Source organism: Stegostoma tigrinum, chromosome 7 (assembly GCF_030684315.1).
Source record: "Stegostoma tigrinum isolate sSteTig4 chromosome 7, sSteTig4.hap1, whole genome shotgun sequence".
Lineage (NCBI taxonomy): Eukaryota > Metazoa > Chordata > Chondrichthyes > Orectolobiformes > Stegostomatidae > Stegostoma > Stegostoma tigrinum.
In genome coordinates, this window is record NC_081360.1 from 1,379,721 (window position 1) to 1,393,382 (window position 13,662).

Here is a 13,662-nt window from a genome sequence, read left to right on the forward strand (position 1 = left end):
GTCTGCTCTGTTGTTCAGTAATAGTATATATTCGAGAATATTCACAGTGCAGAGCATGTCTGCAGGATTTCTTTCCCTAACGCTGCAATCTACAGATAACAGCCATTTAAGCTGGAAATCATGGCCAAGCAATTAAAGACGTTAATAATTTATCTCAATGGCACAACACCTGCATTCAGCATCCTATAGTTGAGGTAAGTACCCTGCAAATGTAAAACGCTGAAAAATCTTCCCTGTGTAATTCAGTAAAGTTAACCAGAATTTGATAAATCCAAACTCAGTTGATAACTATCATGCAAAATGTGACGTCAAAATCTGGGCCTGACTGAGGTCTGTGGAATGGGTAGCGCCTGTACCTCTGTGCCACAGTGCTAGATTCAATTCCCATCCCTGAATCTGTGGTAGTATCACTAGCTCTGTACCAGAAGTTCTGTATTAAAGGCCTGCCAGTTGCAGAGATGTGTCATAGCCTGTCAGAACAGGTTGATGAGCAAATTTACAGAAGCATAATGTTGCAGAATCAGGGACTATTGCAGTGCAGTAGTAATATCCCTACCTCTGGGCATAAAGATCTTGAATCAAATCCCATAGTGCTGATTCATCATATGTTTGAAAAAGTTGGTTGATTTTTTTCTAGAATTGTGAATTGATCGAGAACGAAGCAGTATCAGTGTTGAATTTCAGAATTCAGGCCCAGGATAACAGAAAGCACAGCCATTCGTGTTGATTGGAGTAAAATGTGTACATTATATATGTTTATAAAATCATGAAAGGCATGGGTAGGGTGAATAGCCAGAGTCGTTTTTTTTCCCAGAGTACGGGGAGTCAAAAGATAGCAGATACAGGTTTAAACTGCAGAGTGGAAGATAATAATGATAAAAACATTTGGAATGAGCTGCAAGATGAAATGCTGGAGGCTTGTGAAAACGGCATTTTAAAAGCATCTGGATGGGTGTATGAATTGGAAGGGACTCGAGGAATACAGGCCAAATGCTGGCAAATGGGATGAGAGTAATTTTGAATACCTGGTCAGTGTGGACATGTTGGACCAAAGGATTTGTTACATCTTTATGATTCATTCATCCAATTGTTCAAGATCTCTTTGTAATGAAGAGAACCTTCCCTGTCTATGTTCAAATAATCTCAGTATCCACTGTAAACTTGCTAATCATGCCTTCTATAATTTTCATGTAAATCATTTATTTAAATGACAACAAAATTAAACCGGCGCCGATCCCTGTGGATCACCACTGGTCAGAGGCATCCAGTCTGATGAACAATCCTCTGTGAACACCCTGTCTCCTGACTGAGTCCTGAGTAGAAATACACACGCACACACGCGCGCGCGCACACACACACACACACACACACACACACACACACACACACACACACACACACACACACACACACACACACACACTTAGAGACACAGACACAGTCCTGTCTTTAAAACAGAGGTTGAGACGTTTTGATTAATAAGCAGATCAAGGTTTATGGTGAGAAGGCCAGGGAATTGTTTCGAGAAACATGTCACGCATAATCGAAGAGCAGAGCAGACTTGATTGGCCAAATGGCTAATTCTGCTCCAACTTCTTATACTGTCTGGTCTGAAGGTATCGGGAATATTTTCCCAAGAGAGCAGTGATGGCTGAGATGGATAAATACTTTAGTGAACAGAGTAAATTGGAATATGGAATAGGTTTGAGGGAATGAAAGGCCTACATCTGCTCCTATTTGTTGTTTTCTTCAAGGAGGGAACTTGCTGTGAGGCTAACACACTTTAAGGAGTCTCCCAATTAACATTGAGATAAGAATATTTCTTTCTTTGTTGTCTCTGCTAAAGGAAGGATGTTGTTAACCTTGAGAGGAGCAGAAAAGATGGACAAGCATGTTCCTGGATTGGAGGGTATGAGCGAGAGGGAGACGCCGAATAGTTTGAAGCTTTCCCCCGGAGTGTTGGAGGCTGAGGGGTGACATTACAGAGGTTTATAAAATCATGAGGAGCATGAATAGTCTGAATAGCCGAGATTTGTTTCCCAGGAGTCAAAAAGTAAAGTGCCTGTGTTGAAGGTGAGAGGGGAAAAAACATAGAAGGGAAGGTGGGGCAACATTCCCATGCAGAGAGTGGTGTGTGTACAAAAAGTGCATCCAGAATTGATGGAGACGGGTGCACTTAAACAGTTAAAGGGAACCTGGATTGGTAAATGCATAGGAAGGGTTTAGATGGATATCGGCCATATACTGGAAAATAGGATTAGATCAGATTACATATCTGGTCAGCATGGACAAGTTGGGCTAAAGGGTTTGGTTCTGTGTTGTGTGAGTTTCTGATTCTATAAGATGGATGAGAAGAAATTCTAAAAGGGCATTTAGAATGGGGATTCGCTTCCCGAGAAGCCTGTGGTGCCTTTCTGTTTACATTTATTCAGAGCTAAATTAGAGAAATAGCTGACAGATGTTGTGAAAAAGCCGAACCCTCTCAAGCTGTTGACTCAAGTTTTATTAAGTAGACAGCTTTGTGCCTCCTATTCAATCTCCCTCTTAAAAGAATCCAGAACAATATACCCACATACAGTTACAGCTTTGTTACACGAGTTCACACACCGAGCTGTTACACAGGAACCCGGGGAAGCCCAATTAGGCACTTGGCCCTGCTGTACAGCCCCATCCACTCACTGACATATGAACAGGAGGAGGCCATTCAGCCCTACAGTCACTTACATGGAAACAGTGAGGTAACTGATGCTCCAACATGACAAGCAAATGGTGCAGAAGCAGCACAGATCATCTGCTCCACGCTGTTCATCGTGCATCCATTGCTCATGGTACACATGGTAAAGCGGTTTTCTAGCAGTGAGGTGGGAAGCCTAATATTTTGTGCAAAATATCAAGATGGCATCCTCCAAGAAGACAGACTTGTGTTCTCTATGAAGATCAGAATGTGGTTGGAATGGCTTTCTGTTTCAGAAGTCGGGTATTATGGCTAATGTCGGGATTGTGAACAACATGACATTCAGTGTAGGGTCACACATTAATGTGGGGAGATTTTATTCAGAGTCTGCATTTCTCTCTCAATTGACATGGGGCTCTATGCAATTCTGCATGTAAAAAATACATGTAGTTACACGGGTAAATTGTGGAATTTCTCACCGTGTCAATGTGTTTTGTGGACAGAAATGTTCACTGCCAACCCCAAGTTTTAATGGAATTAACTCTTACTCTTTCACAGCTCTACAGATTAAACAGTCAGTTTCCTTATGCTACCATGATCTCAGGGATTAGACTGGTGTTACTTGTTTGCACAAAGCCTGTGGCAAGGCGATCTTTCCTGGCAAAAGAGATCAAATCTGTACACAATGACCCTAAATACTCTCTGATCAAGGCTCTACAAGTGCAGAAAGATAGCCTTATTTATATACTTGCATCATTTACAATGAAGGGCAGTATACCATTTACTTCCGTCATTACTGATACCCCTATATGTACTATCTTTGGCGACCTATGATCAAGGACATGCAGGTCGTTTTGGACAACAAATCTTTCCAACCTCGCACTATTTAATCAATACAAAGTGAGATGTATGCTCTTGCTGGCCTCATCCAAATTGTTTGTATGCCTTTCAAATTACATTGTTCCAAACACTGGTACATGTGAAACACCTAAAGAAACAGTGGTCAGTCTTGAAAAGGGCTCGAATCTCTGTATGGTCTCAACGAAACAATTCTCAATCCATGTAGTATATTCCCCCTTACACTGAACTCCAACTTTCTTCATTTACCGGTGTGCAGCCATATCAAAAGTATTTTGGAAATTCAAATACACCACTCCCACTGGTTCTCATTTGTGGATGCTTCAACTCTTATACACATATTACTCACTCGTACATACACTGGACAAAGGATCACAACACACACGAATAGCCAAATCAAATGGGAAAGTACTTCTACTTCGGTCAATAATCTAGTTTTCTCTATTTTACATCTCATCATCCATATTCTCTCTCACTTTCTTTCTGTCTCATAAACGCATTCCATATATCGAGTTAATAAATACTCCAATCTTTCTCCATGTCTTATCTCTGAAACCTCCCTCTTTCAATTTAAACATATTACTCACATTTGGATGTGACACGATTATGATTGAGAAATGAAACTACAAAGACATGAGGGAAGATCTGGCCAAAGTTAACAGGAATAGAATCTTAACAGCGAAGACGGTGAAGCAGCAATGGAAAATATTTCGGGGGATAATTTGGACGCAGATCCGAAATTTGTGGGTGCTTTAATTTACACAAACTCCACAGGTTTATCAAAGATGATTTCCCTTTCCTGAATCTAAGTTGATTTTGCCAAGTCATATTATGATTTCCCAAGTGTCTAGTTTTCACAGTCCTCATAAAAGATTCCAATATTTTTTCTCATAACTGGCATCGAGCTCCCCAAATTTTAGATTTTTTTAGTTATCCCTCCCACTCCAGATTTTATCTGTGTTACAACAGCTATTTTTTCATTCTGCAGGAAACGGAAATTCCATAATCTTAACAATTTTGAATGTTAGCCAATAATTATTTCTTGTAGTTACAAGTATTAAATGACATTTGGGCAAGCACATGAACAGGAAACAGTTAGAGAGATATGGGCCAAACCCAGGGAAGTGGAACTGGGATAGTTTGGGATTATGTTTGACATGGACTGGTTGGACTGAAGAGCTGTATGACCCTGTAACTCTTTCACTAGCCCTATTACTGCCTCCATATATACTCTGGTACGTACCAGAGCAACACACCAAACTTCAGTTCAATTAGTTTTGAGTAATTCCTCTTTATTAATTCTAATTTCCCACAGTTTCTCATTTTCACAGTCACTGTCCTGGAGAAATTCTGGAAGATTTTCTGTATCTTCTTTGGTGGAGATAGAGTAATGTATCCCACTCGGCGGCAGGTCAGCGCGGGTGAGGTGAAGAGAGACGGTCTCTGCCACCAAGTGAATACATCAGAGCATTGCACTAAGGAGATGATGGGCATGGCACCCACTCCTGCTCGGAGAGTTCTAGAATCTAAACAATTCGATGAAACTGTCATTTGATGGCCATCGATGGCTTATGTTGAAACCGGTGACACAAAGCTGTGACCGCCTCATTTTAAAATCAAACTGGCTTCACACTTTGCAACTGACATAGTCCCAAGTAGAGATAAGAATAAGTATACAATCAATATATTAGTAACTGCAAATGTGGCCAGAAGAGAACTGCAACTGGAAAGATGTAGATGATGGTTCATTCAGAGCCAGCACTAGACAGAAGTGAAACTGGGAATATTATTGATGATAAAGGGAATATTGTGATATAAATCAGCTCAGGACAATGTGGGCCAATGCTGGTTATGAACACTTTTATTCCTCCCGGGTGTTTGTAAGTGAAGGTGAAAAAAGCCATGGAATAAGAATTGAGTTTGTAATTGAAAGTGAATACAATAGTTATCCATTTTTGCCAGATATAGATCATAGAAATTGAGATGCTGTTCACAAACTTTTACATAAAAAATGAATGGACAGAAATAGAGAGTCTTACCGGGAACACCAACAATAGCAAGGATGGGATAGTAACCTGCTTGAATAATCATCAGTGCAGCTCGTATCCGCCATGTTAAAGGTAACCAATCGATAGAAAGCCAGGACAGACCCAAGGATAAACCCCTGTCCGTTGTTGGAATATTCCACTCTATCCTCTCAGATTCTGGTGCATTGTTGTAACATTCCACTCCATTGTTCTCACATTCTGACCCATAATTAGAATATCCCAAACTGCTGTTCACAGACTCTGATCTCTCTCTCTGTCTCTCTCTCTCTCTCTGGAGCTGCTGATCCCAATAGTATTGAGGATGACACAGCCACTGATACTATGGAATAACGCATTGGAAGAAACCCCATATTAATAGAAGAGGGAAACCCTCCAGTGACACAGTTAGTATCCATTGAGACTGACATTAATTCCAGTCACGGAACAAACAGCCCCAGTTAACCCCTTTCACTCTGACACTTTTAATGTAACAACAATACCTGGTCTGGCTGGGATGCTGACATTGCCTCTAATGGTCTTAGTGCCCATCTCCAATTAGTCTCACAATGATAGAGATAATGGAGAAAGGTGATGCCTTCTCTTCACAGGCTCGATGATTCTGCTGTGTTATCCACATGCAATGCCATATGTAACCATTTCTCTAAGAGCCAATCGAGAGGTTGTTACTGCACTGAAGTATCCTCTACCACAACAACTGCAGATCCAAACACTGTCTCTGGACACAACTGCCTGGAGAAAGGTAGGAAATATAGATTGCGCTGAACTTTCCTCTCACTGCCCTAATAAGGCGACATTTCATGTTTAACATAATACTTTCAATAACTTGCTTCTAAAGTTTCAAACATTTTTAGCAGTTTATACAGCTTTTCTTTCCTGATTTCTTTGGCCTTGGCCCAAAAATAAAGATTACATTTCCATAAATCCATATTTATATTCAGTGCCTGGCTTCGACAGACTTGTGTGACAGAGTGTTCCCAAAGTTCACCAGTCTCTTTCTGTAGACATTAATGCTCATTTCATTGTTCAGTGGCCTGCCTGTGCCTAACAGTGTGGTTCCTTATTTTAGACGTCCAAGCCAAGGGCATTATTCTCCCTGCTTCCAAACAGTCTCACTCTGAGAAAGGTTAATGCATTGCACTCAAATCTTCACTCATTTTCTTAAACTCATGGAATTTCCATTGATTTCACTCGAACTCAGCTCAAACAATAAGCCTGTCATCCCATAGATCAGTCTGGCCATCCTTTGCTGTTGTCGCTCAGTATCAGGTTCATCCTTAATGAGGGAAGGAGGCCAAAACTGCACACAATACCGCACAATGTTCAAGATATAGCTCATCAAGGGCCTGGTCTCCAGTCACATAAACAGCCTTTTAACACTATCCTTTGTCTCGTGCCATTAAGACAATTTTGAATGTGACTTGCCAAATTACCATTGATACCATTGCATTTTACGTTCTTTATCAGTGTCCTGTGTGGGGCTATGTCAAAAGGCCTTGCTGATAAACCATATAAGTGATAATTTTGAAAGAAATGAATGAAATTTGTTCGGCATGACTTCCTTCCAAAAACGTCACCCTGACTATCCCTGATCAAACCTTGTCTCTCTAAATGCAGGACATTTTTTTTTCCTTCTCTATTTTCTCCCACTGTTTTCCGAACACTGATCTGATACTCACTGGTCTATTATTGCCCAGTCTATCTCTGCACCCCTTCCTGTAAAGAGGCACTACAGTGGCTGTTCTCCAATCCTCTGGTTCCTCCCTGTGGCAATTCTTATACATCTGGACCAGGAGTTTCCATCTCCTGTCTCCGACAGCTTCTGATGTTGCAAATCAGCCAGACTCGGGGATTTGTAGAATTTTACACCCACCAAAACCATCAGTCACTGCTTACATCGTATATCCATCTGCTAAAGGACTTCACACTCCATCTTCTTGAATTCTGTCCCCGAATCATCCTTCTCCCAATTAAAACAGGCATGAAATACTCATCTATCATTGTTCTCCAGCTTCACACACAGATTGTCTCTTTGTTTCTGGGACGCCCTATTTGTTCCCTGATTATTCCATTCCACTTGATGTACATGTGGAATATTTTCGGGTTCTCCCTCATCTCACCTGCTTGCTGTTCTCCATGCCCCTGCATTAGTCAGTCCCGTCTGTGTGAATTTTCTCAGTTTCACTGTGATCACTCTTACTCTTTTAAACTTGGAGAACACAGAAGGAGTTTTCTGATCAGACAATTTTGCCATCGTCGGGATTAATCTCGAAAATACCACTGCATTTCCTCTTCGTTCAGTATAACATAGAACATTACAGCACAATACAGGCCCTTCGGCCCACGTTGTTGTGCCGACCTGTCATACCGATCTCAAGCCCATCTAACCAACGCTATTCCATGCACGTCCATATGCTTATCCAATTACGACTTAAATATACCTAAAGTTGGCGAATCTACTACAGTTGCAGGCAAAGCATTCCATTCCCTTACTACTCTCTGAGTAAAGAAACTACCTCTGATATCTGTCCTATATCTTTCACCCTTCAATTTAAAGCTATGCACCCTCGTGCTTGCTGTCGCCATCCCAGGAAAAAGGCTCTCCCTATCCACCCTACCTAAACCTCTGATTATTTTATATGTTTCAATTAAGTCACCTCTCAACCTTCTTCTCCCGAATGAAAACAGCCTCAAGTCCCTCAGCCTTCCCTCGTAAGACTTTCCCTCCATACCAGGAAACATCCTAGTAAATCTCCTCTGCACCCTTTCCAAAGCTTCCACATCCTTCTTATAATGCGGTGGCCAGAACTGTACACAATACTCCAGAGTTTTTTACAGCTTCACCATAACCACTTGGTTGCGGAACTCAATCCCTCTATTAATAAAAGCTAACACACTGTATGCCTTCTTAACAGCCCTGTCAACCTGGGTGGCAACTTTCAAGGACCTCTGTACATGGACACCGAGATCTCTCTGCTCATCTACACTACTACGAATCTTACCATTTGCCCAGTACTTTGCCTTCCGGTTACTCCTACCAAAGTGCATCACCTCACACTTGTCTGCATTAAACTCAATTTGCCACCTCTCAGCCCAGTTCTGCAGCTTATCTATGTCTCTCTGCAACCTAGAGCATCCTTCGTCACTATCCACAACTCCAACAACCGTAGTGCCGTCTACAAATTTACTAACCCATCCTTCTACGCCCTCATCCAGGTCATTTATAAAAATGACAAACAGCAGTGGACCCAGCACCGACACTTGCGGTACACCATTAGTGACCGGTCTCCAGGATGAACACTTCCCATCAACTACCACCCTCTGTCTTCTTCCAGCAAGCCAATTTCCGATCCAAACAGCTATATCTCCCACAATTCCATTCCTCCGCATTTTGTACAATAGCCTGTTGTGGGGAACCTTATCGAACGCCTTGCTGAAATCCATATACGCCACATCAACTCGTTTACTCTCATCTACCTGTTTGGTCACCTTCGCAAAGAACTCACTAAGGCTTGTGAGGCACAACCTTCCCTTCACAAAACCGTGCTGACTATCCCAAATCAATTTATTCTTTTCTAGATGATTATAAATCCTATCCCTTATAACCTTTTCCAACACTTTACCAACAACTGAGGTAAGGCTCACTGGTCTATAATTACCAGGGTTGCCTCCACTCCCCTTCTTGAACAGGGGAACCACATTTGTTATCATCCAGTCGTCTGGCACTATTCCTGCAGACAATGACGAGTTAAAGATCAATGCCAAAGGCTCAGTAATCTCTTCCCTAGCTTCCCAGATGATCCTAGGAAAAGTCCCCTCCGGCCCAGAGGACTTATCTATCTTCACACTCTGTAGGATTTCTAATACCTCTTCCTTGTGAACCTCAATCCCACTTAGTCTAGTACACTGTATCTCAGTATTTTCCATGACAACATTGTCGTTTTCTAGAGTGAATACTGTTGAAAAATATTCATTTAGCGCTTCCCCTATCTCATTTGACTCCACACACAACTTACCACTAAAATCCTTGATTGGGCCTAATCTTACTTCCGTCATTCTTTTATTCCTTAAGTACCGATAGAAAGCCTTAGGGTTTACCCTGATCCTATCCGCCAACAACTTCTCATGTCTTCTCCTGGCTCTTCTGAGCTCTCTCTTCAGGTCTTTCCTGGTTACCTCGTAGCCCTCAAGCGCCCTAACTGAGCCTTCACATCTTATCCTAACATAAGCCTTCTTCTTCTTCTTGTCCAGAGATTCCACCTCCTTCATAAACCACAGCTCCCGCGCTCTACAGCTTCCTCCCTGCCTGACAGGTACACACTTATCTAGGACACACAGGAGCTTTTACTTGAATAAGCTCCACATTTCTAATGTGCCCACCCCCTGCAGTTTCCTTCCCCTTCCTGTGCTCCCTAAATCTTGCCTAATCTCATCGTAATTGCCTTTCCCCCAGCTATAACTCTTTCCCAGTGTTATACACCTGTCCCTTTCCATCACTAAAGCAAACATAACAGAATTGTGATCGCTATCACCAAAGTGCTCACCTACTTCCAAACCTAACACCTGGCCGGGCTCATTACCCAGTACCAGATCTAATGTGACTTTGCCCCTTGTTGGTGTATCTGCATACTGTGTCAGAAAGCCCTCCTGCACAAACTGGGCAAAAACTGACCCATCTATAGTACTCGAACTGTAATGTTCCCAGTCAATATTTGGAAAGTTGAAGTCCTCCATGACAACTACGCTGTCTCTCTCACTCCTATCGAGAATCATCTTTGCTATCCTTTCCTATGCATCTCTGGAACTATTCGGAGGCCTATAGAAAACTCCCAACAGGGTAACCTCTCCTTTCCTGTTTGTAATATCAGCCCATACTACCTCAGTTGATGAGTCCCCAAACATCCGTTCCGCAACTGTAATACTGTCCTTGACCAACAATGCCACAACTCCCCCTCTTTTACCGTCTTCTCTGTTCTTACTGAAACATCGAAATCCGGAAACCTGCAACAACCATTCCTGTCCCTGCTCTATCCATGTCTCCGAAATGGCCACAACATCGAAGTCCCAGGTATTAACCCATGCTGCAAGATCACCCACCTTATTCCGCACGCGCCTGGCATTGAAGTAGACTCACTTCAAACCAACTTCTTGCTTGCCAGTGCCATCTTGCGTCCCTGATACTTTATTTCCGACCACCCTACTCTCAACCTTTTCTATACTCGAACTACAATTTTGTTCCCCATCCCCCTGCTAAATTAGTTTAAACCCACCCAAATAGCCTTAGCAAATTCCACCCCCCAGGATATCGGTACCCCTCTGGTTCAGGTGAAGACCATCTTGCTTGTAGAGGTCCCACCTACCCCAGAATGTGCCCCAATTATGCAAGAATCGAAAACCCTCTCTCCTGCACCATTCCTGTAGCTACGTGTTCAACTCCTCTCTCTCCCTATTCCTCGCCCACCGTCACATGGCACCGCAACAAGCCAGAGACAACAACTCTGTTCATCCTAGCTCTCAGCTTCTATCCTAGCTGCCTGAACTTCTGCCTTAACTCCCCATCTCTCTTCCTACCGATGTCGTTGGTGCCAATGTGGACCACGACTTGGGGCTGCTCCCTCTCCCTCTTAAGGATTCCAAAAACACGATCAGAGACATCACGCACTCTGGAACCTGGGAGGCAACACACCAACCGTGAGTCTCTCTCATCCCCACAGAACCTCCTATCTGTCCCCCTAACTATGGAGTCCCCAATGACAACTGCTCTGCTCCTCTTCCCCCTTTGCTTCTGAGCAGCAGGGGCAGACTCTGTGCCAGAGACCTGTGCTCCACTGCTTTCCCCTGGTAGGTTGACCCCCCAACAGTATCCAAAACCGTATACTTATTCTTGAGGGGGATGGCCACAGGGGGATCCCTGCACGACCTGCCGGTTCCCTTTCCGTCCCGTGACCATAACCCATCTGCCTGTTTCTTGTACCTGAGGAATGACTAGCTCCCTATAACTCCTCTCAATAACCCCCTCTGCCTCCCGAATGATGCGAAGTTCATCCAGCTCCAGCTCCAGTTCCCTAACGCGGTTTTCAAGGAGCTGGAGTTGGGTGCACTTCCCGCAGATGTAATCAGCAAGGACACGCATGGTGACCATTACCTCCCACATTCCACAGGAGGAACATTCAAATGCCCTGAACTCCGTTCCAATTATTCTAAATTCCCAAGACTGTTAAAGAAAGTAAAAATAAAAAATAAACTTGTTACCTTACCAATCAAGCACACAGAACCTTTTCTTTGGTTAGAAGAGGAGGATGGGTGGGAGACACCACCCGAGTAGTATTTCGGGGAACACATACACACAAATATATTACCTCTCTTACTCACCAGTCCTGTGTCTGCTCCTTCTCAGCGTACGTCCGCCTATTCACAAAGGAAGCTTTTTATAGATTCAAAAACAGTGACTCATGGGCTTCCCGACAGGTTCCTGCTCCAAGCTCCCGCTCGCGCTGCTGCTCAATCAGAAATGGAAGGCACCGACACTCGAGTTAAGAGTCTGCCATTTTCTTATCGGTCTGGAGTCACATGTTGGCCAGACCTGGTCAGTTGTCCTTTCCTAAAGGGCATTCATGAATGATTTGAGATTTTTTTAAACAGATGATCAACCATGGACACATCATTAGAGGTTATTTTATTCAGTTCTAACTCCACAATCTCCCACAGTGGATTTGAACCGAGGCACGCAGAACATTATCGGTGTGTCTGGATTGACAGCATAGTGGTATTATCATGAAGACTGTGGCTGACCCCATAATGGAGTTGTTATAAGAGATACGGAGTGTTACAGACTAAGGAGACATTACAACTGCAGAGTGTGTTGCGTGATCCGAAACAAACTTCAGAGATGGAAAGTGAGAAAGGGGTGTCAGGTGTACCAGAGACCAACAGGGCAGGAGGTGATTAAATAGGTTTGATATTGTGAGATTCAGAACAGGAGGATGTTTGGGCTTCTGGTCAGTTCGAGACAGAAGGAATGCTGCAGGGGCTGGATGAACACACAGTAGTAAGGGTGGGTTTTGTTGCTTGAGGAAGAGATGCCAACACAAACGCAGAGCTGAACATTCACAGAGCACACAAAGGCCACACACACACACACACACACACACACACACACACACACACACACACACACAAGTAATCACAATAAAGATCGTCTCCACATTTATGTCAGTTGTGTGTGATCTTACGACTCAAAACTCCACAGGATAAAAACCTGCTCTCCACACAACATTGACTACATACAATTCATTTGATTAAGATTAGGTCATGGATTATTGGCCATTTGAATCCCACAGGATAAATAAAAGCTCCCCACAGATAACTGACAATTTGTAATTCACAATATATGAACCAGCAGCCCACGCAGATTTATCTATATGCAGTAGAGGAAGGATGGGAAGCAAGCAAGATGGTCTTCACCTGAACCAGAGGGGAACCGATATCCTGGGGGGTGGAATTTGCTAAGGCTATTCGGGTGGGTTTAAACTAATTCAGCAGGGGGATGGGGTCCAAGAGGAGGGAAGAAGAGGTTAACCAGGACGTAACATGGGTGAGAGTGTATTGGCTATAAGAACAGGCTGGACGGAATTGGGTGGTTTCTGCTTGCGCACTGGTGGCTGAGGGGGGGCGGGGGGTTAGGGTTTGCGACCTGTTGAAATATATAAAACTGAGAGGAACGTATAGAGTGATTAATCGGATTCTCTTCCTTCATTTGGAAATGTCAAATGCAAGGGGTCAAAAATTTAAATTGAGAGGGCAAATTTGTGCGAGTTTTTACACAGTAAGTGCTTGGAACATACTGCCAGGGGAGGTTGTTGAAGCAGAGATTATAGCAATGTTATATAGGCATTTAGACAATTCATCAATGGGCAGGCAATAGAGGGATATGGATCATGTGCGGCCAGATAGCATTGGTTTAGATTAGCATCATGGTCATCGCAGACGTGTTGGGCCGAAGAACCTATTCCTGGACTATACTGTTCTATGTCCTACGTCCCAACAGACTAAATGAAAGCTCTAAAATTACAAATTGCAAAATCT